Below are 23,451 nucleotides of genomic sequence, written 5' to 3'. Positions count from 1 at the left end.
GGAAGCCCATAAGTAGAGAGCATGTACCCTGGATAGGACAGTGTTTGCTGAGGTGAGTCTGAGGTCACCTGGAACTGTGCAGTGCAGATGTGGCTAAAATCAGAAGTCAGTCATGGGGATGCTGATGTGGGAAACCAGATGTGCTGGGAAACCCTGGGTGTATCAGTTCACCTGGACTGAATGTTCAGCCTAGAGAAATTGTGGGTAAGGGCTTTTGGGAGGTAAGTTGCTTTAGTGATGATGCTCTTTCTTCATTGTTATCTCTTATGGTATAGCCTGATTTTATGCAGTGAGTCTCATTGGGTCACTGAAAGAACACTGACAGTCAATAAAAAGCCCATGATGCATACATTTGATCTCTCTCATGGATATTCTCCCAACCCCCAAAACTAATTTTGTAAGGCAATTCCAGTGTTCCAAACCTTTACTTGTTGTTGATGGGGAAAATTGTGGGTAAAGTATCTTCCAGATCCATGAAAAATCATTGATATTCAACATTGGATTCTTGACTTTTAGCTAAAATATAAGCATTCCTTAATCATCTTAGTGCAAATGAATCATTGTTATAGCCTCAGGTGATGGGTTATCCTGTTCTTTGTTCAGCAGCAAAACGTGCGTCCAATTAGAGAAATCTCAGGATGATTTAAATGCAACCCTAAGAAAGGAGAAAACCACTTCCCATGAGTTTTTTCAAGGATCAGTAATAGCAATCTCTCTCGAGAAAAAAAAAAGATATATTTTAAGAAAATAAAGTTGGCAAAAAAAGCAAGGTCTAGTGAACACCAGAAAACACTAATATATTAATATTCCTATGGTGGTGAATATATTAATCATAATTTATCTTCAGTCATGACTGACTTTTCTAGATGGATTCTATTTCCCAGGTTCTACCGCTAATTTCTTCACCTGAAATGTTCTCCTTACTTGTCTATATGTATTCAAAATTCCCTTTGGCTTTATTTCTTCACTGATTGCTGTTAATTAATAGTAAAATTTTATTTTTCTGTAACACAGATTGATTTATGTTCATCACCTGGATCCTGCACCAAATATAGTAACTTTTAAGTGCGCTTGTTTCTATAATTGTATAGGTCACATATATTATCATTCTGACATAACTTCTTTTAATGATCGTGCTTCACGATTTCTGTTTGATGTTCCACAAAATCAACATTATGCCTCTGTTTTATGCTGATCTTCTTGTTTGCACTGCTTTATATACTAATTGACTTCTAATATAAGTTATCTTAAACAAATATCATTCAAAATGACATATCCTTTCCTTTAATTTTAACTTTTCAGACAGTATTGTAATTTAATTTCACAAAAATTGAAACGTTCACTGAAGCTTCTGACGTGTCGAATTAATAATACAAATAAAACTAGACTGCTTTTCAAAGATTCAAGACTCATTTTTTTTATAACAATGTGACACTTCAGATTGAAAATAAAATCTTTTCTCACACAAGATATCTCAAGTTGCCTGGAAAATAGGCTATTATATACGATGCTAGAATAATAAGAGAATGTTCACAATAATTGTAATTCATACAACACAGAATCAAAATTAAACTTCCAAAAGATAGTTGTAAGGTAGAAAAATAAACTAAAACTTCCTTCTGACATAGAAAAACACTGTATCACATGTATACTCCAAAATACTTATGTTTTCACTATAGGTACAATCTAACCAGAAAGTTTTCCAGTATTTAAGACTCAACAAGATAATATACTGTGGTTTGATATAGAATATATCAGTGTGTCCAACAAATGTTTTTCCTTAAATAGGGCGAGGCTGGGATCTAGATCTGTCTTAGGGTGTCTTCAACATGGTGTCTGCGGGAGGTATAGTGAATGTTATGGTCTGTCAGTCCAGATCCCCCTCAAGGGCTGAGGCACTCATCTTTCCAGATGCTGGGGTGTTGACTGCTGAAGGTTCTTAGTGAGTTCCTCTCTAGACATTTCCCTTTTTTATGATAATTTTTTATTAATTCACCTTTCTTAAACTATTTTTTAAATTGAAGTATTAAATGTTTACAACGTGGTGTTAGTTTCAGGTGTACAGCAAATCTGAAAAGAACCTTTTATAGGTTATATAAGATATATTGTATAAGATATTGAATATACAGTAGATCCTTATTTATTTTGTTTTTTAATTTTTTATTTTTTTTATTTTATATTGGAGTATAATTGATTTACAATGCTGCACTAGTTTCAGATGTACAGCAAAGTGTTTCAGTTATACATATACATATATAGATTCTTTTTCAGATTCTTTTCCCGTATAGGTTATTACAGAGTATTGAGTAGAGTTCCCTGTGCTATACAATAGGTCCTTGTTGATTATCTATTTTATATATAATATTGTGTGTATATTAATCCCAACCTCCTAATTTATCCTACCCCCTCACCTTTCCCCTTTGGTAACCATAAATTTGTTTTTGAAATCTTTAAGTCTGTTTCTGTTTTGTAAATAAGTTCATTTGTATCATTTTTTAGATTCCACATATAAGTGATATCATATGATATTTGTCTTTCTCTGTGTGACTTACTTCACTTAATATGATAATCTCTAGTAGACACTGCCCTTTGTACAAGGAAGTTGCCTCACCCAAGGTAACACCTGTTCCCTGGGAGTAGCCCACATCCAAGGTAGTCAAGATAGGTGTCCAACCTGATTCAGGACAACTCTGAAGGGTCATCTCCGCTCCAGAGGATCTGCTGAGGCCTCCGTTACAACAGAATCATGGTTCAACTCCTCCTCTCTTCCCAGTGTCTCTCAACACTCACAGATGTTTCTCCCAAGAGCGCTCATCAATTAATCACTCGCACACAAATTTCTGTCTCAGAGTCTGTTTCCTGGGAAAGATGGAAGCCACAGCAATTTTTTAAACATTATTTGAATAATAGTATTCAACACTCTAGACTTTTTTGTGCTTTATATTAGAAAATAACATTCTGATATATATTAGATACCAAGTCTAGTCACAGAAGAAGGAAAAGAAAATTGAACCACAGGAAAATTTAATTCTCTGAACTTATCAGCTTTATTGGCAATTGTACATTTTAGTCATAAAAAATAAAAATCACCATGAGCAGAATTAATCCACATGACCTACATTAAACCTGATTATAAAACTAAGTCCTAAGACTGTTCATGGAAATTGAAATTATTTAGTTCAATTAGTGGTCCATTTTGCTTAAAACTTTCAAGTTACTTATATGCAAAGACATGCATAAATATTTTATCCATAAGCATCATAGAGGTGAGAATTTTAAATGATGAAATCATACCATTTCTTATGAAGAGCTGACTTGAATTTACCAGAAAAAAACTAATATATTTTTATCTAACATTATTAGTTTGCTAAGTGTTGACTATAGCTTTTGGCTGTTGACTTCTTTTATTTATCGATAATGTACTAACTTTGCCAGGAGTACTATGCTCGTGGAGAATAACACTTGCAGTCACATTTTATTTGGTTTTAGTATAACAGCAACAGATGATACTAGACAGTGTCTACAGACCCTCCACATCCATCCCTACCTCCACATTTCTGAAACTCTCTTGCAACCAACTTGCTGATTTTGCATCCTGGATGTGACGTAGTTTCTACCAATGCGAAGTGCTCCCATGAGATTTGGAACATGTAGGGGTGGGACAGGCCATCTTTCTGTGGCCTTACTGGCCAGCCATGAGCTCTGATAGACCAGGGGTGTGAGGAAGCCAGATCCCCCTGTTCGTCCCCAGATTTCTGGGTGTGGAGTGGAGTGGCAGCTGTCTCCTAACCTATAAATTGCAGCTGCAGTGGTGTGACCTTGAATGCAGATGTCCAGTTGCAACCCCGACTTCTGTCCCTCTTGCCTTCTCCACTAATTTATAAACACCAAATTCTTTGTATTAAACCCCACATTTTGAACTGCCTACACTGATTTCTTGCTCTTTTACCAAAACCTGACTGATCCATATTGCTACCTAAAAAAATCCCACTCTAGTTTTATTTACATTGTGACTCCACTAGCATCAAGGGGGCAGCTTAGATGGCAGTAGCAGGAGGGGAGGCTGTTTGCTTGACCTTATAAAGGCAAACGAGACTACACAGTAAAGAATTCTGGCTGAGTCTCTACTCAAGAGTCCAAGGCCTGAATGCCTCTGCCCTGGCCTTCTCGGCCTAGTGCTGACTTTTGGCAGCAAAAGAGAAGATGCACACTTGCTGCCTAGAGGTTGTATTTTAAGAATCCTAGGGAAGGCTCCAGGCTCTAGGTCCTCTTCCCAGGCAAGTGTGAGGAATTAGAGTTTCACTGGGAGATTGTACAGCTACTGCAGGTACAGTGTGCCTTGCCTGCTGGCTACTCCTCACTGCACAGTGTGTGTTCACTGCAATATGGAAACAACCAAGGCCAACATCTGCTCTAACTTGAGCTGCTCTGGTGATTCCTCCTTGTACCACTGGTGGCCATTTCTTCTTCCAAATCTGGTGTAAACTCTATCAGCCACTTGGTCTATTCATAGAGGAGTATTCATTGCTCAAACAGCCTTGTTTTTTCACAGGGACAGGAAACCCATGGGTTAGAGAGGGATACAGGTGAGAGCTCCCTCTAACGGTTGTCTATTGTTGAAGAAGCCTTGCCTCTCTTTGTTACTAGAGGCTGTTTTATATCCCCAGAGGTCAGTGTGAATGTGGCTGAACTCTCCTTCTGGAAATACTCACATTTTAAAATCTTGCTGCTGCAGGTGGGCGTAATTCTGGAAATTTTATAACTGCTCTTTATCAGGAAGTCACAAAGTAAGAGCAGAATTGGAAAGAGATGATGATACAATAAGGAACTGCAAAGAAGTTCTCTCCAACTTGTATTTCAAAGGAAATTCCCCTGTCTTGTACTGTTTATTTTCTACGATCAAAATAATATAGAATCAGAGGCTCAGGATTTCAAGCAGTCTTTTTTTTCTAATCTCCTTACAGCATTGACTAAATCAATTTAGAATATTTTTGCTTAATGTTTTCAAAACTCTTTTGTAATCTTTCTCTCATTTGCCTCACTCTGTATTTCACACTGCACTTTAATTGTTGATAAGGTCCATTATCCATGGCTTCATGTTTTATTTGGTATAATACCAGACTCATAGATGATTAGCCATAGTTTATGAAGTAAACTTTCTTAGAAGTTCAGGGGTCTTCTATTGTGTGAAACTGAATATCTAAAACTAGTCTTTGGTGCCCTCTCAGCGCAAATGGTGTGGTCACAATCACCCGCTCATCCAAAGATGAGAAAACTCGGGGCTTCCCTGGTGGCTCAGTGGTTAAGAATCCGCCTGCCAATGCAGGGGACACGGGTTCAAGCCCTGGTCCGGGAAGATCCCACATGCCACGGAGCAACTAAGCCCGTGCGCCACAGCTACTGAAGCCTGCACTCTAGAACCCGTGCTCCGCAACAAGAAGCCACCGCAATGAGAAGCCCGTGCACCACAACAAAGAGTAGCCCCTGCTCTCAGCAACTATAGAAAACCGGCGTGCAGCAGCAAAGACCTAATGCAGCCAAAAATTAAATAAATGAATAAATAAATAAAAATGAAAAAACAAAGATGAGAAAACTGGCCAAAGCAATATAAGAAAACTGATGTTTCTTATTGACCCCTACTGATTTCATAATCAAAATTTATTTTGTCAAGTCATTTTTGAAGATTATAACAATTTTGTTAAATAAGCAAGTTTTTTAAAATGCATATACTTAATTAGTTTATTTTACTGATAAAATATTTATTAGCAATCAAATAAGCAAAACAAATTAAAGGGAAAAATAGCAAATACATATACTGGCAACTATATTGTAATGCACTTGACACCACCTACAAATAAGTCTATAAACTACAATAATTTCACCAAATTATGACCTTACAACAGCATTATTGCTGTCAAGGAAAGACGGGGGAGAGCAGAGCCACTAGCACAGAAAAAAGCAAAATTGAAGTACATATAACTAAAAAAGCAAAAAACAACTAGATTTTGTTAGTTGCATTGTAATTGGAGTGGTTTTTTGGAGAGGAGTAAAAATATGCCATCCATCTGCTTTTAAGGAAGAAGATTCAAACATTCCATTCAATAAATAAAATAATAAAAACAAAGTTTAACTTCATGATATAGTTAATAGAGTCAAAGAAGAGGGAAGAGAAATAGACACAAAAGGAGACCACACACAGTCACACAGAAGAGATAAGAATGGGCCCTATGAAGGAAGAGATGTACAGTCATTAACACAGAAACAGAGAAGCAGAGCCAATTTCCACAGAGAAGTACCTTCATCTTGTGGACTTTGCATTTTGGGTCCTTCAAACCCATGAAGCTAGTGCAGCAAGCACCCTTGTCACTTGGGGCTGTTTGACTGTGGGCTGAAATTTAGTCAAGAACCAGATGGGCTCCATGGGCCAGCTCTCACTTTCCAATCTTCTTGACTAAATTAATAAAATCTATCTGCTTGCACCAATTTTCATTAGAAACTAATTCTCTCACTTCTAAAATGTCAAACGGAAAGCTAAAGTTAATACTTTTATTCCCACCGCCCCCCCCCAAAAAAACCCCAAAACATAACCAAAAGACAAAAAACAATGTTATTTACTTTAGGAGCTGATGTGGTTTTTTTTAAAGGAGGAAATGAAAGAAGGGTGTTTACCAGTTTTACACATATTTTTTCTTAAAGGATATTATGAGAATCTAAGTCTGAGAAATATATGTTAGAGAGAAAAAGATGAGCAGTGAAAGAGCAAGCCAATAGCAGTAGCAACCCTGCATGACCTTGGACCTAGGAGCTAGAGAGCAGCAAGATGCCCAAAAGGATGAGGGCAAGAGCCCAGGAAAACAAGGGAAGCAGTCACTGCTACTTACAGTGTCCTCACCCTGTGCTAGGCTAACATTTTAAAGCCTCATTTAAAAGATGTATTTATATGTCAACTAATAACCAACAAGGATCTACTGTATAGCATGGGAACGCTGCTCAATATTATGTAACAGCCTAAATGGGAAAAAAATTTGGAAAAGAATAGATACATGTATATATATATATAACTGAATCACTTTGCAGTACACCTGAAATTAACACAACATTGTTAATCAGCTATACTCCAATAGAACATAAAAAGTTAAAAAAAAAAAAAGAACTTACTGTATAGCTAGGAACTCTACTCAATACTCTGTAATGACCTATATGGGAAAAGAATCTTAAGAAGAGTGGATATATGTATAAGTATAACTGATTCACTTTGCTGTACAGCAGAAACTAACACAACATTGTAAATCAACTGTACTCCAATAAAAATTAATTTAATAAAAAGAAAACAGATAAAAAAAGAAAAATAATAAAAGATTTATTGAAAGATAAACCTGTGCTAAGTTGATGCCATTCAGAGATTTTTTGAACAGCTTTATTGAGGCATAGTTGACGTACATAAACTGCACATATTTAAAGTATAAAATTTGAACCACCCCTGCAAGGTAATGAACATATTTACCACTCTCAGAAGTTTCCTTGCACTTCTTCATAATGCCTTCCTTCAGGACCTCCTAACCTTCTTTCTCCCGGCAACCTCTGATCTGTTTGTTGTCAGAATACATTAGTTTGCATTTTTCAGAAGTTTATAAAAATGGAATCATACAGGACTTTTTTTCTGCCTTCCTTCACTCAGCATAATTATTCTGAAACTCTTTCCTGCTGTAACATGGATGAATATTTCATCCATTTTTATTATTGAGTAGCATTCCATTGAATGGGTGAACCACATCACTTAGTTTATGCATACCTATTAATGGAAATTTGAATTGTTTTCACTTTTTGGCTATTATAAATAAAGCTCCTATGAGCATTTGTGTACAAGTCTCTATATGGATCTGTGCTTTCACTTCTCTTAGGTAGGATCTAGTGGAAGTGCTGGGCCAGAAGATAGGTGTATGTTTAACATTTTAAGAAATTGCTTGTTTTCCAAAGCTGTTTTACCATTTTACATCTCTACCAGTAAGAGTTCCACTTCCTCATCAACACTTAGCATGGTCAGCTTTTAAAATTTTAGCCATTTAATAAGTATGCAATGCAGTGTTATTTTGTTGTAGTTTTTTTGGGGCGGTGCTGTACCTAATTATTTTATTTGAAAGAATGCTACAAATGGAAGAACTTAAGTTGGTGCTTTGGGGCAACTTATAGAAAAGGTAAAGGTAAACCCAAATGCATGCACTGCCTTGGTGACCAAAGAAGTCACCCCCATGGCTATGGAGAAGCCAACTTAAGGCTTAGCCATCAGGGTCACTGTCTTCCAGGGTGTGCTTGTCAAAGACAGGCTCTGTAGTGCCAGGTTCCAGGGCCCCCATCTTATGCAAGTTGATTACAGTGGTCACCCAGTTCTTTAATGGATTTCACCTGCTCATTCAGGTCATATGTCTCAATGAAATCACCCAAGTAGGTCTGTTTTTGTCAATGCCAGTCTGTGCAGTTCCAGTCCTGACTGAGTCACACTTTTTTTTCAAATGTAACATACACTCCATTGCATTCAACTCACTCTCCCAGTGGTCTCAGTTTGGTTTCTTGATATCCTGATGGAAGTTTTGGGTATCTACTTGGTTCTTGTAGCTTCATCAGTTTCCAGCATGTTCTCTCTCCTTATGAGATTGGTGAAGAAAACATTTGGCAAAGTTCCTTGCAGCCACATCATCACAGTCAAAGTAGTAAGAGGTGCATGGACAGGTAGATATAGGAGATGTAGGAGATGCTCCTGCTTGATTCGGCAGTTGATGGTGACCTCTGAGTCCTGGCAGTCATTCTGGTAAACCTGCAAGGGGGAACTGGCCACCACGGCAGGCAGTGGGCTCCTGGAGGTGGTCTGTGGGATCTGTGAGGAGGTGTCAGAGGGCTGGCCCTAAGTGGCAGGCCAGCTAGGTTCCATAGAAGGAGTACTGAAACAGGAAGCCACAGTGACTTTCTGCAAAGAACCTCTGCCCTATTGCATTGTAGCTTTAATTTGCATTTCTCTAATAATATTGAACATCTTTTCTTGTGCTTACTTGCCATTCTTATATCTTCTTAGATGAAGTGTCTGTTCAAAACTGTTGCCCACTTTTTAAAAAAATGGATTATTTGTTTTCATATTGTTGAGTTATGAGAGTTTTTTACATGTGTGAGATACTAGTTTTTTATCAGAGTGGTACTTGGCAAAGATTTTCTCCTAGTCTTGGGTTTTCAAAGAACAACAATTTTTATTAAGTTCATTTATTAATTTGTTCTCTTATGAATTATGCTTTTGGTGTTGCATCTAAGAAATCTTTACCTAACCCAAGATCATAAAGGTTTTCTCCTGTGTTTTCTTCTAGAAGATGTATAGTCTTACATCTTACATTTGGTTTGTAACCTATTTTGAGTTAACCTGTGCATATAATGTGATGTATGAATCAAATTTTTGTTTATTCATCCATTTTTTTCCATATGGATATCCAATTGTCTAAGCACTTTTGTTGAAAAGACTATTTTTTCACCATTGAATTACCTTTGAACTTGTATTGAAAATCAGTTGTCTATTATGTGTAGGTCATTTTGTAAACTATTTTATTTTACTCTTTTATTTCTCTGTCTTATTACCAATGCCACACTGTTTTAATTTCTATAACTTTATAATAAGTCTTAATAACATATAGTGTTAGTCCTCCCTCTAACTTTTTTTGTTTTCAAAGTTGTTTTAAATATTCCAGTAGAATCAGATATTTTAAAACCTTCAAAAGTCCTAATATTTCCCTCCAAAGTTATGGTGCTAGTACACTTAATCAGAAATAAAATTAAGAAAAACTGGACACATACAAATTGATGTTATTCATATATCAATATCTTGTTATACCATATCCAGAAGCTGTATTATTAGAAGAGCCCTATCAAGGAGAACAGTCTGCAAATAGGAAGAATCAACTTGATTAAAAGAGAATGAAAATGTGAGTGGAGAATAAGAAAATCAGAGAGCACTTTAATTTCTTTAACTTGACTCATATTCCAAGTCCAAACATACTTTATTTAGGGCCCTAGAATAACTTCAAGATATTCTCTTTAAGTCACGTTCCTCCACTCAGCACAACAAAGGCTCAGAAGCTGAGCAGGATGACACAGGCTAAAAACACATTTTTATATATGTGAGATATATAGAGCTATATATATATTCAATATATATATATGTATGTATATATGTATAACTTTTCCCTATCACAAAGGGAAATTCCAAGAATGGCAGTGGGAAACTTCTAAGATAAGCCAGCTGTTCTTGGGTGGCCATTTTCATTTAAGTGACATGATTACATGATTACATAAATTAAGTATGCATGGGTTGGGAAATGTCTTGTAAAAAAATTTCCTTACAAGTAAATCTGGAAAGATTTTGAGGTCTTGAGCTTCCCAACACTGTGAGTTCAGAAACAGACTGGAGGCCCTCCATCAGGGGTGTTGGGGAGCAAATTTCCTCACTGGGTGAGAGACAAATGTCACTGACCTTGAAGGAGGCAGCCAGCTCCAAAAATTGATGGTTTTTGAACAATTCATCCTATGGCATAGATAACTACAGTAGGTGAGTAGTTATCAAACTATATTCCAGAGTACAGCATCTCTCTATATTTCATAGAGAGAGCATTGCTTTGGTGCCTACCTCAGCTACTGTGCTAGCAGTGTACCTCCAGGGCCTGGATGAGCAAAATTCATGAGGAGATTCCTGCAGTTCAGAAATTAAAGTCATTCTCCTTCCATTGCTTTACACTTTCAATTATATAAACACATACTGGCTTTTTAGTGATCCAAGCAGCATTTCACACTTGATTGGCCCACTTTTCTGTGGGAACTTTTCCTTTGCTCACATGGATGACCACAGGAACCATTTCAGAATTTTGCACAAAGTAGCAATAAAAATGACTTTGGCCCACATGTTTGACTGTAGAGCTGATATCTACCCCAGATCAAATAGTTTTTACTCTATAAATAAAGGGTTTGACCTGTTCATTTTAGCTAGCTTGTCTAAACACAGCAGTTCAGCTGAGAAGTGATCCAGATTTCAAGTGTCCGGGCCTTACATATATAAAACACATGCACACATTTGCACACATATACAGATTCATGTGTGCACACAGGCTGGCATTCTTCCCCCTTTGACCAGTTTTAGAGTATCTGCCCTACTTCTCAGAGGAATCATCTAGTAAATAATCAGCACAGGGAGGAAGAATGATCCTAGGATTTTTTCCAGAACACCTCTGGCTCAGTAGGCACTCAGATGAAAAGTAGGGCAAATACCGGTCTTAAAGTTCATTTGCTGTTTAATTTCCAGCCAAGAAAGCAATGAAGATGGAAAAGGGGGAGTACCTGTGGTCTGTGATTACTGGGGTGGCAGGCTTCCAGAGACACTGAGCCTTGACTTTGTTTCATCAGGATTCTTCCTAAGTTGCTATTAAGAAGTATTTTCAACAATCTCTTTTTATTAGCCGTTTGTGCCCATTATAGTTTTCTAGTTGCTAGTTTGTTATGGCTTTAACATAAATAAGGTTCTAAAAATGTCTCACATGAGGAGTTGCAGGGCTGGGTATGTTATTTAGACCACATAAAAAGTCTATGTAAAGGACTTCCCTTGTAATGGGACTCTTTTATATTTAATAGAACTGTCATATAAACATATACTAGCATTTAAAATACAGTTTCTGGGCTATAAAATAAACACCATTTCTAATATTGCTGTTGGCTTTTACATGCATAGAGCTTAGTTCATTAAATGTTCTTTATTCCATTTATGTGAAATGTGTTTTTAACCACCAGAGCAGCACATAAAGTGCATTATCCCTTGAAATGCAGCCACTATCAAGTAAAGAGCAGTGAAAGTCAAACATACCAAACATTTTATGTAGATTCAAGAAAATTACAGTTAATTTTAACACCTTGTACAATGCCACAAATTGGTACTTTTCCAATAAATTATTATTGATGATTATGATAACTGTATTCATAAAATGAAATATAAATGTGGACATATATCACAGAAAAATGTATATATTTATTTAGAAATATCGTCACAATTTATCGTTTACCTGAAAGTTATACAATAGCAAGACTTCATTTATTTTTCAAGTTAAAATGAAGTGGATTAAATAAAATGATTCTGCATTGCCTATCTTTATAAACTTGAGTAAAAATTCGCTACAGTGTGCTTCAGTTTTCTCATCTGAAAAATGCTGATAATAGTAGTTCCTAAGTCACAGTTTTCTTAGAAATGAGTTAAATATATAAAGTTAACACATACAGAGTTAACATAGTTTTTAGAACATTTCCAAGCACATAATCAGTAACCAATAAATTTCAGCTAGTACTAATAATATTTTTCTAGAGCTCTATTTTAGAGTCACCACAAGTAAATATTTTGTTGTACATGTTGCAATATCCAACAGAAATCATTGGTGTACATTTTGTGCTAGGTAGAAAGTGCTATGTTGTTTATCAACATATAGCATGAATCAGTTTAGATCAATATATCTATTAACAATGTTTCATTGTACTTAATTTTTATAAAAGTTAAAAAGTTTGGGACAGTCAAAGAGCCATAAGATGTGATTACTGTCCTTAAGTAGTTATGTGAACATAAAAAAGAAACTAATGACATTAATACATTAAAAATACTAAAATTAATCTTACAAAAAACACTGACAGTGACATTACCAGACAGTTGGGAAGTGGTTGGCATTTGATACATGGTGCTAGAACATGTGGCTATTCCTACATAATACAACACAGAAAAAGTAAATGCCTGGTAAATTAAAGGCCTCAATATGAAAATAAAACTGAAAAACTTTTAGGAGAAGTCTTAAGAGGATATCTTTATAACATCAGGACTCAGAAAAATTTATTAAACCAGACACAAAACCCACAAACTATAAAGGAAAACATGTTTGAAATTTATCTATTAACATTGAAAATTTCTGTGTGACAAAAGGTAACATAAAAAAATTGAGACAAGTCACAGACTAGAGGAAGATATTTGCAGACATATTATAGCCTCCTTTCCCCCAAATAGTATCTGGAGTTCTTCATGTGTTAGCAACCAAAAAACAACCTAATAAAAAGTGGACAAAGGATTCACAGAGAAGAAAACACAGTGATCAGTAAATATATAAAGACCTCCCCAACCCCACTATAATAAATGGATATGCAAATTAAAATAACAGTCAGAGGGTGTGTGCATCTGGCTATAGCTGCCTAACTTGCATAGTACGAAATCTTTTAATATAAAACAACAAAAAAAGTCTGGAAAATTTTTAAAATCTGTTTTAAGACTTCAGAGAGCAATCAAAATAGTTAGGACTTGAGGAGCCAAAATTCCAAAGAGAAAGGAATAACAGAGAAGTAAGCTCAATATTCGTTGTTGCCTGCCCCATTGAAATATTTGTCAATATTTGCCAATCTGTAACTTTCAGCCAAGATGCCAAAAGCCAAACAAAAACTTGTGCCTAAGAGATTAAGAAACTTCAGAATTTCCAACAGTCACAAAGGCTGGGGAGGCAAAAACTGAAATACAGGGCTTACCACAGAAAATCATGGTAAAATGCCCCAGACATTCAGCTGAAACTCCAGAAAGGCTACGCTTTGGACTAAGGAAACTGGAAATAGACTACTAGTGAAAAATATCTGGAATTAGTTCAACCCAAAATAGATTAGGATGACCTCCTTCTATTCTAATTGTCTGTCTACCAGAAGCAAAATTTAGTACTCTCTGTAGGAAAGTAATATTATCATGAGTGTCAAATTATCTTTAAACGTTTTCATATACAATGACAACATCCATTTAAAACAACCAGTCACACCAGAAACAGAATCAAATTACTTAGAACAAAAAGGAAAAAATTTGGTAAAATAAAAACAGATCCATAGGAGATCCAAATATTAGAGTTATCAGACACAGAATTAAAAATAATTATGGTTAATATGATCAAAAAAAAAAAAAGTACAGGACAAGATAGAGACTTTCAGCAGAGAACTAGAGTCCAGAGAAAAGAATCAAATAAAAATTCTAGCATGGAAAAATATAAAAACCCAAATTAAGAACTCAGTGGATTGGTTTAACAGAAGGCTGGGCACTGTTAACGAGAGAATTAGTGCGCTGGAAGATAGGTTGGCAGGTAATAGCTTGAATGAAACACTGTGACAAAAAAAGAGGAAAAGTATAGAATATATTACAAGAAACATACTGGACATGATGAAAAGTCTAGCATGTAATAAATATATAATATGTGTAAAAGGAGAGAAGAGATAAAGTGGGACAAAACAATATTTGAAGAATATGACTAAGAATTTCCATAAATGTGTAGAAAATATCAAGCTACAGACTCAATAAATTTTATGAACCACAAAAGAGATAAATACAAAGCAAGTCCACACAGATACACATCACAGTAAAACTACTGACACACCAAAGATTCAAACATACAAATACAAATACAGAGAAAATATCAGATGCATCCAGAGAGAAAATGTTACCCTCAAAAAATCAAGAAACAGACTAATGGCTAAATATGCAACGCAAACATTAGAAACTAGAAGAAAGTAATAGTTTTTAAATACTGGAAGAAACTACCTGCTAATCTAGAATTGTATACACAGCAAAAATATCCATCAAAATTTAAGGTAAAATAAGTATATATTCAGATATACAAAAACTGAGGGTTAGTCACCTGCAGACCCACAATAAAAAAATATATATACTAAAAATTTTATTAAGTTCTTTTGGTAGAAAACCTGCATAGAAAAGCAGGAAAAAGTAAAGAACAAAAAAAGGATAATTATTTGAATACATCTGAATGAATGTCTAAAATATTGTCTAATACATTGTGTGGTTTAAATATTTGAAGATGTAAAATACATAACAACAAAAGATGGGAAAAGAATATATGCATTACTGGGGAAGTGGTAAAGTAACAGTTTGTATTAAAATGTAACAAATCAAGGACTCATGTATTAGTCTTTAGGCTAATCAGCTAAAGAATAGTATAATAATGAATAACAAAGTAATAGAGGGTAAGTATGGAATAATAAAAAATACTTGATTAATCTAAAAGAAAACAAGAAAGGGCAAAAGAAAAACATATAGAAAATAAATAATAAGATGGTAGATTTAAACCCAAATATAACAGCTATTTAATTAAATGTAAGTAGTCTGAATACTGTGATTAAAAGACAAAGTTTGTCGAATTGGATGTTTTTTAAAGTCAGTCATTTATGACACACAAAAGATGCATCTTAAATGTAAGACTGTAGAAATGTTGAAAGTAAATTTTTTCTAAAAAGAATGAAAAAAGATACATATGCAAATATTAGCCAAAATAAAATTTATATAACTGTACTAATATTAGAAGAAGTAGGCTTTACTGCAAAAATCACTATTAGAGATAAAGAGGAAAATTTCAAAATGATAAAAGATCCAATCTACTAGGCGTATATAACAATTCATAAAGGCTCAAAATACATAAATCAATAATTGACAGAATGTAGAGAAGAAATTGACAAATCCACCGTCATTGGGACATTTTATTACAAAGATTGATGGGGATATGGAAGATTTCAGCAGCATGAGTAACCAGTTCAACTGACTTGAAATAATAGAGGACACTGCAAAAACATGGAATACACATTCTTTTCAAGTATAAAGTTGGCCATATGCTAGTCCATAAAGCAAGTGCTCAATCTCATTAGTAGTTAAGGAAATACATATTAAATTCACAATGAAATTATTACACATCACAGTAACCAAAATAAAAAATACAGAAAATACCTCGTGCCAAAAGAATGTGGAACAACTGGAATGTACTGCTGTTGAGAGTGTAGATTGGTGAAACTACTTTAGAAAAGTTTTTGGCTGAAACAACTAGAATTGAACAAATGCACTTACCATGATGCAACAATTCCATTCCTAGAAAATGAACATGTGCTCACCAATACGAACAAGTTGTACAAGAATCTTCAAAGCAACACTCTTTATAGCAGCCAAACACTGGAAATGACTCAAATGTTTATCAACATAAATGGAGAAATAAATTTTTACACACACATAATGGAATGCCATAGACCAACAAGATGGACAAACCACCACCATGTTCAACAATGCAGTAAATCTCAAGAAAATATCTTTAGTGAACAGATCTAACACAAAAGATTCTGAATCCGATAGTGATTCTGATACTAAATCATTCTGAATGAAACTAATCTACTGTACTAGTTGTTGGGGGGGGGGGGCTTCCATGACGAAGCACTGCAAACTGGATGTCTAAAATAAGACATTTATTTTCTCACAGTGCTGGAGGCTAGAAATTCAAGATTGGCAGGGTTGGTTTCTTTTGAGACCTTTCTCTTTTGGTTTGTAGAAGAACATCTTCTCCTTGTATTTTCACATTGTCTTCCCTTTGTATCCATCTGTGTCCTAATCTCCTCTCCTTATAAGAACATCAGTCATGTTGGATTAGGGCCTACCCCGATGACCTCTTTTTAACCTAATTACTCTTTAAAGACTCTATTTCCAAATATAGTCACATTTGAGGTACTGGGGGTTAGAACTTCAGCAAATGAGTTGGGAGGGGGTGTACAATTTTGCCCATAACATTTATGTGATTAAAATTTAGGATAGTGTTTACCTTTGAGGAGGATGGTGGTAGTAACTGGGAGGAGGAAAGAGGAGGTCTGATATTCTTGATTCTGATAATACATGTATTCTTACTTTATAAATGCTCATTAAGCTGTATACTGATGATTTGTGCACTTTTCTAAATGTTTGTTGTTCTTCATTTTTAAAAATCTTAATAAGAAAATATGAATTAATAAAAAGTAATTTACATCCATCAAATTGCAGACATATAAAAAATGCAATGAAGTGTGAAGACTTATGCACTGCTGGTAAGTTTATCAATTAGTGAAACACCTTAGAGAGCAATTCGGCAATTGTTGGAATGACAACAAAATAATTGATATACTCATTGAGCACTGTTCTAAGCACTGTTGTATTTACTATGACAATGCCATAAATTATGTATTTTTAGAGTCTGAACTGGACTGCTGTAAAAAAGAGACTAATAAAAACCCAGTGGTTAAATAAGACATCCATTTATCCTCCTTATAACAGTCCAGCAGTAGATGGCTAACAGGGCAACTCTGCCAGTTCAAGATTTCAAGATGGAGATTCCATCTCTAGGAATAAGGCTTCTCTCTCTCTCTCTCTCTTTCTCACACACACACATACCATTCTCTCTCTCTCACCATTTCTAGATAGCAGGACGTGGGGAAAGGCAGACAAACACACGCAGGAGTGTACATCACTTTCACTCACATCCCATTAACCAGAATGTAGTCACGTGTCCACATCTAGCTGGAAGAATGCTAAGAAATGTAGCCTTTATCTGGGCACCTGAAACTCTTCTATGGACAAAGAGGATAATGGATATTGGAGTACAACAGGCAGTCTGTCATAGGCAGTTACTACTACTATCATGATTTTAGAGATCAAGAAACAGAGTCAAATATGGTAAGGGTACACACAGAGTAAACGACAGAGTCAAGACTTGAACTCACACAAACAACATACCTACTGTATGACGCACTGCCTCTCTACAGCTAATAAAATTAAAGTTGTATACCCTGTAACCCAGCTGTTCTAGCACACGTGCATAAAGACACATGTACTGGGATATTCATTGCAACACTGACTGTTAAAATAAAAAACAAACAAGCTAAACTAAACTAAAAACGACATGCAATGGAAACTTCTCAGCCATTAAAATTAGCGTTCAGTATGAAAAAATCTCCAGAACATAATACTGAAAGGAAAGAAGTTATAGAAAGAATACATACAATATGATGTCAGTTGCATAACATTTTAAAATTAAAAAATATGTATTGTTTATGACTAAGTGTGCAGTAAAAGCACAGCATATGTGTGGGAATAATGTTCACAAATCTATTAAATATGGCAAAATGTTAACAAATATTTAGTTTTATATGCTCATTATTTTAATTTCTGGTTTTTGTGTGTTTTAAAAATTTACCAGTGGTGTCTAAATTTTCTTTTTTAAATGCATTGACCATATGGTGTCGATTTATTGGGGATAGTTTGGATATAAATTGCTCTTTATAATCTCTGTTAACTATCAATATATTCTAGGAATACCAATCCCTTTTGGACTACCTCTCACACATAGAATTGATATAAAAATCATTATCTTGATTTTTTATCTAGAAATATAGTTGGCCTAGATGTGGTGGCTTACTCAGTTGACTTAGGATTCAAGTTTCACATTTAATTTTTACATTAATCGTGTAAGAGAGAAACCATTTTTCTTTCATATAAATGATGTAATTTTCTATTTCTCATCCTCCTATACTTTCAAAAGTTCTTTCCTTTGCATCTAAAATCCTTTCAGACTAATTCAAATTGGTCTACCATTTTAAATTATCAGTTTCATTTCCAAGTGAAAATTTGATTTACATTTTTGTGACTAAACAAAAATAACGACAGACTTCATCACATTTAGGCTAGATTGAATTTGTAAGTGAAGCAATTTCTTCACATCTTTTCTAGGTGGGGCTGGGGGAAAGAATGGGAACCTGAGAAGAGATCTTTGATAGTTTTTTTTTTTTTTTTTGAAGGGCAGGCTCAGGTGTGGTGTAGAGAGATTATAGAGTCAAGATTTTTCCACTGGACAAAAAAAAAAAAAAGATTTTTCCACTGGATTTTCCAATTATTCTTGAGGCGCTCTCTTTCTCTTAGACCAACATTATTTAAATCCAGATATATTGCCTTGGCTTAAAACAATTTGGGGTAAGAGTAAAGCAGAATTATTAATAACATCATCATTCTTTCTTCTTATCAAATGCTGACATATTCAAGACAGATTTGGAAATTATTGGTACCTAAACACTCATCTCCTTCATTATTTAAAGTTGATGAATTCCTAAATTAATTCTTAGACCCTTCTTTAACAAGACAGACAGAAATAAAAGGAGGGTAGAGAGGTTTCTCTTACATTTGAACCAAAGTTACTTTATTACTTAGTATAGCTAAAATTATCAAAGACAGATTTCATGTTTTAACAATGGATTCTCTACAGTTTATAGGGATATTGTTCTACAGAGGAAAAACAAACTGAGGACTTTTATAAGAGGGCATTCTTGGTTCAGAGTACATTATAGATGATGTGCTATCACTTTCAGACCCAACAAAAAAAGAGATTAATGTTAGAACACTAAGATTGATTTATTGATATTATGCTTGTCAAACACAGGAGAAATGGTTTTATAATGTTGATAAAGTGAGCATAGAATTTAGTTTTGGCTATAGATATAATTTCTTATGTAATGCAACTACAAAAACAATTTCTTGAGGGTTCTCTGAGGAGTAAACTGGGTTGAGGTGGACCACTAGAACTTCACTGTATTCTTGGTAAACTGGAGGCTAATAATGACCCCATCTCTTTCTGGCAGCTGAACGTTTCTAGCTTCATATCTAGGGGTTCACATAAGAAATGCATGATAGCCAAGCCTACAAAATTTCTTACTTACAATCTCTTTGGGGTGAAGTGAAATAAAATTTTGATCAACTTCATTCATCAGCTTTGATCTCTTCTCTAAATTATTTGGCCTATATTTCTCAAAAATGAGACTCTAAGACAAAGTCTTGCATGCAGATAGTTGATCTCAGGGAGAAAAGAAGGAGGACGTGGGGAGTGAGACCAGGAGGAAGGGAAAGCTAATCCAAAGGTACATATTGAACTGGCCATTACTATGGGGGCCAGTGCACCATCCTGTCAAGAATTCTCAAGCACTTCATGGAATATGTCTCAGATTGAAAAACCAGGGGACAAAACAAGAGAAATATTTATTAATTGCCTCCATTTACCTCATTAGTCAATGGTGGGCTCACTCCTTTGCAGTCCTGGTTTGTGCATTCATGAAGGCCAAGTGGGTCATGCAATCCCATGTTGCAGTATCAGAGGTGTCCTGGGGCAGGTAGTGAGGGCTATTTGGCACAAGTGTTGTTAAGAAGCACCTGAGCAAAGCTGGTAGAAATCCACAGAGAAGATATGAAGCAGTACTCAAGAAGTGTCTGATGTAGTCTTTGCAACTTTGCACCTTTTAGATCTTCTTGTGTCCCCCATTAACTAATTCCATTAAGTCAAGTTCATCAGAGTTCCTTTCTAGGTCATGACCACTTGCAATATTTATAAAGACTCAATACTCAATACTAAGAGGTTTAGTGCAACAAGTTGCGTTTCCTGCTGCTACAATTGGTGCTGAGACTGAAATCGATACTTACCATCTCACTTCTCTCCTACCCATTCTAGAATTCTTTCATCCTTTGCCTGTGCCTCAGCTTGTCTAGGTTGCTTGTCTAGTGTGGTGACCTAGACTGTCTTTCCCAAAGACTCTGAGCTCGTAATGCCTTTCCCTTTTCAAGCTGTGGTTGCTATGTATCCATTTACCATTATCACTAACCACAGGATCACCAAAAGACATCCCCAAATACCCTGTAGTCTAGACAGACTTCCCTAAGTTCCCATCATGTAGCAGCGACCCTAGATCTTCAGGAAAATTAGAGTCAGTTACTTTAAGTTATTCCTTCCTTTGCTGACATGAAAAACCCAAAATGACCAAGTGGTAGTTGGAGCTATAAGTTCAGAGGAATCTTTACTATGTCTTCTGGTGTAAGTGTTTCCTTATTGGGAACTGAGACTTTTGATCTGGCAGAGCAGGAATAGGAAACTCAAATTCCAGAAGACAGTCACTAATGGAGAGATGGTTCTGTACTACCTGTCTTTGGTTCCTGGACCCAATTTTTCTGACAACTCAGCACCAAATATCACGTATCGGATAAGCAAATATACCACATCCCAGACTATGGCTACCCACCTTGCTGGTGCATCAGCTGAGCTGCTTCTAAGCAATAAAGTTTATAGTCTGGAGCCACTTGTCTCATGTCATAAAATGTGTACCTTCATCTGAGTCACTGTTATATGGGATACCATAACAATGGATTGGTATTTTGGAATTCCTCAGATGGTGGTGCTAGCTGAGACACGGGTTATACATACAGCAAACCCATATCTAATATAAGTGTCAGTTCTGACTGGGGTACCTCACTTCTTCCTCCAGAATGAAAGGGATCTGATGTAGCAGATATACTACCAGAAATCTGGTATCTCAAGGGATTGTGCTACATCTAGTGTTTCAACCAGCTCTTCCCTGGATCATAGTCACTGAAGTTCCAAAGTCAGACTCTCAGTGTCAAACAGAGTACAAGAGCACACGAGAAACTATTTTATAATAGCAGATACTTAGTTCTCTGCTAAAGCAGCCATGACTTTGCTCTAGAATTCTGGAAGTCTGAATTGTGACTTTTCTGGTAGAGCTCGATAGAGATTCTACCTTGCATACTTAACCACCATGGATACCTCTAGCACTCTAAGCTCTTCAGGCAAATGGCCCAAGTGCCAGGCATCTCTCACTGAGTATGGATCTGGTGTAAAGTTTTCCCTTATTCTGGGTACCACTCAAAACTGGGAGCCTTCTGAGCCATCTAATAAGTGAGTCGGAGCATTATTCCCAAGAGTAGTATATATTGCCTTAGAATCCAAAGGCCCACAAAGCATTGAGCTTCTTCCTTTTTTTTGTTTTAATTTTAATTTTAATTTTATTGAAGTATAGTTGATTTACAATATTGTGCTAGTTTCAGGTGTACAGCAAAGTGATTGAGCTTCTTTCTTAATGAAGAGGGCTGCAATAAATAACAACGTGTCCTTAGAACGTGTCCTTAGAATAAATAACAACGTGTCCTTACAACGTGTTGTAAATAACAATGTGTCCTTGTTTCAGGATAGCCCAGATCATTGGACCCATTAAAACTTCATCAATATGATAGGCCCTCTAAAACTTTTGAGAGTTTATTCTCTCTCCTGTGCCATTCATCAGTCTTAATGGGCATTCAATGCACTTGCCACTACCTGTTCATCCTCTGCAGTTAGCATGACATAATCAATATTGTGGTCCAGCGCCATGGATAGACAGAATATATTATTTGGGTTTTAGATATAATAAAATTGTTGTAATAATCAGACTTCCAAGTAATAATGTCCATCAAGCAACTACAAATGTAATGGTTGTGTAGCAAGGTAAAAAATAAATGAATATGCATGAAAATATTGGTTTGGCAATAAATTATAAGAGGATGACAAGGTCTTCCAGAAATAAATTAGTCCTCAGAGAAAAATGACACAAAAGAGCAGTAAACCAGTTCTGTTGTTTTGAGCTGCTGTATGGCCCTGCGCTGTCTCTATTCTTAAATTAAAAGATAAAGTGTTGTACAACAACACTTGAAGCTAATATAAAGTTATATGTCAATTATATCTCAATGAAAAAAAAGATATGGCATTAATGTGGGCAGTGCACCAGGACCTACATGGTTAGGAAAATAAGTGTGAATAAATACAGTGTAGGGATCAAGAAAAGTGAAGAATGATTATCACTTTAAGGACCAGCAGCAGGACTCTGCCTAGAGAAGAGTAACAAACTCGTATCCTAGTGGGGAGGACTATTTTGGCTTGGCTAATCTGATGACACATCTTTGATATGGGAAATTAGCTTTCAGCATATTGCCAGTAAAATTTATGCATGAAATAAAGTGATTTTTAAGAAAATTATATGGGAGATTTCAATAAGCTAGATAGAAAGGAAAAAAAAAACACCAATAACAAACATTAGATTGGGGAAGAGAAGAAACATGATGGGGATGGGAATCCAGGAAGAGGACGTAAGCAGTTAAACTTTTCCAGCAGGAGATTGTGGAGGGGGAGGAAAAGATAAGGATAATGGCAATGACTTTTAAGGTTAAGAACTTTATATTTAAACCATATGATCTTCTGCATAAGCCTCCTGCCTTGCCTTATTTGCCCCCTAAAATAAGTAAAAGTCTATGACCTACATTGGCTTTCTGGGAGTGTTTTGGAAAGAAATCAAAGAAAAGACCCTGTGCTCCACATTAGTATCAACCTGAGACATACAAAAGAAAACAATAAACGAAAGGAAATAAAAGAGACAGAGAATTTCTCATAAATAAGAAATTAGAGACAGAAGTGTATCGATATTGGAAAGAATGCTTATAATCCCATCCTGCACGAAAAGGGGGAGAGGATATCTGCAAATAACCATATCTCCATTTCTAAATAACACAATTTTTTCTATCAAAGAAAAAAGGTTTAAAAAATTTTTTAGGTATACTTCTCATAAATAGTACCTAAACATGATGATATAGAAAATACTGAAATGGAAAAACATATGCAGGCAAAGATGAACCCAACTAAATTCATTTTTGCTATATTAATAAAAGGCAAAATAAACTGTGAACCAAAAAAGGACTTATGATGAAAGGATGTC

The sequence above is a fragment of the Balaenoptera musculus genome, chromosome 12, assembly GCF_009873245.2.
Source record: "Balaenoptera musculus isolate JJ_BM4_2016_0621 chromosome 12, mBalMus1.pri.v3, whole genome shotgun sequence".
NCBI lineage: Eukaryota > Metazoa > Chordata > Mammalia > Artiodactyla > Balaenopteridae > Balaenoptera > Balaenoptera musculus.
Note: the sequence above shows the minus strand (reverse complement) of the source record.